Raw genomic sequence first — 6,138 nt, 5'->3', positions numbered from 1 at the left:
GAATATATGTTTTGCATATACAGGAGGCCTGGTTGCTAATCCCACTGCAGCCTGGTCCCCAGCATAACATAGAGAAACTCAAGCACAAAACCAGGAGTACCTGAGCACTGCCAGGTTTAACATTCCCCAATTAAAATAATTTTTTTTAATTTTTCATTTGCTTCTGATGACATTTTGGTTAAATAGCACAGACCATTAGTAACATATCTTTAAATCAATTTATATAATTTATTACTAGTTTTACCCATTTAGGTTGATTTTATTCATACTTTCAAAGAATGTTTTTCACATATTACCCAGGATTTGAATTATGTCCTCTTATCAAATAATTGGAATATAAGGAAAAATTACTGAGAGCCAGATAGATGCCAAGAGATAGTATGACTGGATTGTATGGGAATTGTATATCTATTTTTTGAGATACTGCTTTCCATAGAGGTTGAAACAGATGATAATCCCAACAAAGGTTGAAAATTCCTTATCACCATAATCCTGCACAAACTGGCTATTTATATACTTTGATATATACCATCCTCATAGTTATGAGATGGTCTGATTGTTTTGCTTTGAATTTCTTTGATCATGAGTGATAAACACTGTTTATTATATTTGTAGGACATCCATCTATCTTCATTGGGGAAGTATCTGTTCATCTACTCAATCCTTTTACGAATGAGGTCACTGCATTTTTGGTGATTCAATTTTGAGAGTAATGCATCTTGGTTATCAATACTTTAGCTGAAGTACTGTGTGCAAATGCATTCTCCAATTCATTTAGTAGGGTATCTGGAAAAAAGAAATAAAAACTTTTGAATTATATTACTTAAACAATAATATAATTCAAATATGCTTGCTGATAGGTCTTTGACAAAAGATCGGAAACTTGGATTTATCACTATTTATAAAGCACGGTTAATATAGGCATGAAAAAGATCATCCTCTTAAGAGAGCAATGGACTCCTGGAAAGAAATATTTGTATTTGGATCCTCAATTCTATCCATACCTAAGGGTAATAGGTAATAATAGTTTTCTATTGCTGCTATAACAAATTACAAAAAACGTAATGGATTGAAACAAATGTGCTTTCTTCCAATTTCAGAGATTAAAAGTCTACGCTCTTCAGATTTCTGGGGCAAATACATTTCCTGGTCTTTTCCAGCTTTATTAGACTGTTCACTTTTCTTGACTCATGGTCTCGTTCTTCATCTTCAAAGCACATTCAAACAGTCTGCTTCCACAAAATAAGCCAGAGCAAGAACAAACATTAGATGATCTCACTCCTCTGTGGAACTGAGTGACAAAACAAGGGATTAGACAGTACGGAACAATGACAATCCTCTGGTTTTTGGATTATAAAGTTTATTAACAAACAGTGGAAGAAAGGACTGGGGGATAAAGATAAAACCAGAGGTTTCATAGGACAGTGGTGGAGGGCTATGGGCACTTAAATATATTTAGTAAATAACTTATAAATAACAAATATATATTATAGGTCAAAGTTGCAATTCTTTAAATGCTATTTGATGACCTAGTTTTCTGCACTATATAATGTAAATACACATCACAATTGTTTTTTACTACTAAGTGTTTTGGAGGTTACCAATGTGTCAGTATCTCATATACAAACAGTATGTTCCATGTTGACAACTACAAGAATATCTAAGTATCCTAGAATCATCTACAAAAAAAAAAAAAATCAAGAGGTCTTAGCACATTGATGTCATAGTGCATAATCACACCATGTTTCAGATCATCAAAGACTGAAAAATAGATTTATATATGAGTGCCTAAAAGTCCTGCCATCTAACAGCTGTGGCTTGTGACTCACTCAATTTCTTGGTTTTGACATTTCACTTAATAAACATATTTTACCACCATAATGTGCCCAAATGCTGTCATTTTATTTGAATGGGGGCTCTGGTGGTGTTCAGGGGTTATTTTTAGCTTTGTGTTTGGGAATTATTCCCTGTGAAGCTTAGGGACCATGTGATATCAATGTAAGCACATTTTTCTGAGTTATTTTTCATGTTCTCTCTGGCTCTTCTACATCTTAATACATACTAGCCAAGCATAATGGTGACTACACAAGGGAATATAAATCTATCCAGAATATCTATCTACATTTGACCTTTTCCTACTGCCCATCTCCACGTTTTAGCCTTTAACTATGTGTACATCACTAGGGCTTATTTCTTTTTATGCTTAAAGGCATTAATAAAAACAGCCGTACCTGTCCCTTTAAGATTTTTTTTTTTTTGGTGGTGGAAGGGTTATCATTTCAATTATGGTTTAAGAAAATGAGTACAAATGTGAGGATCTACCTCACACATTACAACTTCTGAGTTACATTTTGGCCATATGTGGATAGTCAAGATTTCCTAGATGTGATCCCATACAAACTGTCTTAAAATAAGATACGTAAGAGCAACGGAAAAACTTGAAACACACCAAAAATGTAAGTGCACGATGTAGAGGAAAAACTAAATTTGTAGAATCTTAATTCCTTCACTACTTTTTCTGAAACCTTGACAACCTGTCTACTGACAGAGCATTCTTTCAAGGTTGGCCTTGGTTGGCCTACACAGGGGAGGTGAATAAATGGTCTCCACAGTAATTAATTCCCTCCCTCCCTTCCTTCCTTATTTGCCAAATGTTCAGGGTTTTACTGCTAGTTCTTCTGCCCATTTCAAAAATAACTTTAGTAATTCACGAACTGGGTTTTCATTTAATATTTGACTTACTGTCAATTTTTTGCTTCTTTACAGAAATATATCCACATCTTTCCTTCGAATTTTCTGAGATAATTTTGTCTGAGGAAAAAAAAATCTATGAGTTCAACAATGCGCACTTTTGAAAAAAAGAGTGTTCCAGAAATAACGGGAAGTGAAAAGATGTTGGGGTGGGAGCTCAGCAAGGAATCTGTTGGAAATGCAGTGAAACCAGGTAAGAGAAAATAAGAGATGATCATAGTCAAAGATCACATAAGCTTTTTAAAACTAGTCAAATTTACTTCATTTATTTGTGCAATTATTTTAAAGATAATGAAGTTTAGAAAGTGTGAAAACACATTCCTGACATGCCCTCCTACTGGAGTTTATCAGTTCCAATTTGTCATTAATGTCATAATGACTCTAGAAAAACATGTTGCACTGAGAAAAGTTCTTGGATTAAAAAGCACTGAAAATATAGTTGAATGTTTAAAAAGTATGGAGTTAGTACGCAACTTTATGTGACAGAAACACTAACTCAGAAGAATTTAAGGATAAAAAAGAAAGTCATTGCATTATTCACATAAAAATCCATTTTGGAGCTTCTACTCTATCTGATTGGAGACCAAACCACGCCATTTACATTTTTAAATATTTGAGTCACACCTGATAATCCTCAGGGCTTACTACTGAGTCTACAATACTTAATATATGAGGTATTGAGGATCAAACCCCAGTTAGTCATATGCAAAGTAAGAACCTTAGATACTATCCTCTCTCTGGCCCTGGACATATATATATATATATATATATATATATATATATATATATATATATATATATATATTTTTTTTTTTTTTTTTTTTAAACCTTCTGTTACCTTTTTTTAACAGAAGTCATATACTCTTCTAACCAAAGATATGTTATCTCATTTCCAGTGGAAAACGATCTGGAAAAGATTCCATGCTCTACTAATTTTAATTTTCAACACATAAAAAATCTTGAATTCAGATATAAATAGCTATATCAATGAAATTTGAATAACTTAATTATTTCAGTTTATACACTTCCTTCTACTGGTTCATCTCTGAATGAATCTCCAAATGGCAGTATAAGGAATTGGGTGAATTAGTTCTGGATTTCAAACAACCTGGGAAATGCTCATTCATCCATTTTCCCATATCTAGGTTTAATGACTAAGTTGAACTATGACCCACAGAAAACCCCCAGCCCATAGTCTCAAACCACAGAACTCAAGGTCTCAGTCATTTACGCAGCTCTCAACCCAAAGTTCATTCTATCTACTCAGTGCACACTTCTTTCAGTCAGATCAATCTCTAAGTCGATTCGGTCAAGAGCTAATGTTAAATTGCACATTTAATGAATTCCAAAACATCCAGACATATTTTTTTCTAATTAATTATGCTGGTTGAATTAACGTAACAGGCACCTTTCTCTGATAATGCTGATAAAACTGCACGCTAGATCTTTTTTCATTGTGGGGAACACATTTATTTAGATATATATTTTCCATTTTAACACATAAAGGCAATTCAGGTTTTAAAAGTATCAAGTGAATAGTGAATATGTATAAATATGGTACACAAGGACAGCATAGAATATAAAATGCACAGTTTTTAAAACCATTTCTTCATGAATCCCAACCAAAGGATGGCTGGCAGTTTCCACCAGGTAAGAATTTGAACAGACACCTGATAATTGAGGAGATTCCTTTTTAAACCATTTACTCATGCAATTAGGTTTTTTAAAAAAATAAATATGACAAATATATGAATTTCTGAAGTATAATCTGACATACAAATCTATAGTTTTCATTATAGCATCCTTAAAGAAGCATTCTGTAACATTGAGTTCAAATTCTATGTGATGGAAAAACATGATGAGGCTTTACTAGAACTGTGTAATCCATATACTAAATATTTACATAAAAGTCAACAGAAAACTGCAAAACACACTGCAAACATATTTATTCTTCAAGTTATCAGAAAAATCACCTAGTAAAATGACTGTCAAATTCCCAATTTTAAATGTGCTAAGAAAACAGGTATAAATGCAACTCATTCTATTGAGAAGCAGTTCTGTAGCATAATCAATTGCCCACAACCCCGATTGTCAAAGCTTTCTTAGAACTCCCTGGAATAGATGCTTTTGTAAAACAGTTAAAAAAATTTATAGATGCTGACAGTTCTAAATAGATCAGTTAACTGTGCTTAAATATCCTCATTCTTCATTTCTCCCAAAAGACAGTTCTAAAGGAAAACCATTTCTTTCCACCTTAAAATCTTGAATATGATTGCTATTAAGAGTTTATTTACTCCTCAGTGCCCAGAAACTACTGCTAACTGTTGGATGTATGATGGGGGAAGGAAGGTTGCTCTGGTAGGTACTTGGGAGATCATTTGGTTCCAGCAATCCAACATTCCTGGTGCATGCACTTCAGCCCTCTCTATTCACATTAAGAATGTAAAGAGAACAGCCACCTTACACACTAGCAAGTTTGATGGACTCCAAGATGGATGAAATATGCATAGTCAGAAGAACATATACTTAAATGAAACTTAAAAAAGCAAAATTTCATTGGATCATAATAGATATTATCATAGGAGAGATAAGATTTTAAGTAACTAAAAGAGTTGTGTTCCTTAATACTTACTAATAAATTAGAATCCTTGTAAGATTAAAATACAATTTAAATTAAAATATAAAGTTAATTGTGGCTTGGGGTCCATAGTAGGAGTCCACTTAATTTTAAAAGGAAGCACTGAGAAACTGATTAGGAAAATGTCACTATTTAGAGTGTATTTGACTTAAATAAATCATTCAAAATTAAAATATACTAGCAGTACTTTATTTTATAAAATAATTCTCTTCCTTTAAATTTTGCAGCTCTCTAACTATCAAAGCATTACTAAAACCTTTATTTAGGGTTTGCTGTCTTTAGAGATTTCTTCCTGTTTTTCTAACTATCCTCAACCCGACACTATTACAGATCAAACTTGGAAACTTTTAAAGATAAATGGTAGAAAATAAGAACACAGGATTCCATTTTTTCAAGTCAGAGTACATGAGGTATTCTCCACCTTATATCTGAAGTCAGAGTCATATTTTAAGAATGAAATTGACTATTGCTTTAATACTTAACAGACTCTCCTGGATTAAAAGTAAATTCCCTTTGGTGTCAGTGCTTGCTTTAAATTGCCTAAAAATAATTTAAGGCATCCACAGGGAACCTTGTAAGAGTGGTTCTTTAATATGGATAGTGTTTTCAGTGACCTATTCATAAAACAGCTCACAAATTTCAGGAACAGGGTTTTTGAAACACAAAATTATGAATTAGTGATCTCACAGAAATACAGTTTTTGCTACATAATCAAAAATTCATTACTGCCTCAGAATAAGAACTTGAGC

This window comes from Suncus etruscus, chromosome 11, assembly GCF_024139225.1.
Source record: "Suncus etruscus isolate mSunEtr1 chromosome 11, mSunEtr1.pri.cur, whole genome shotgun sequence".
NCBI lineage: Eukaryota > Metazoa > Chordata > Mammalia > Eulipotyphla > Soricidae > Suncus > Suncus etruscus.
The sequence above is the reverse complement of the archived record's forward strand: the minus strand, read 5'-3'. Positions refer to the sequence as shown.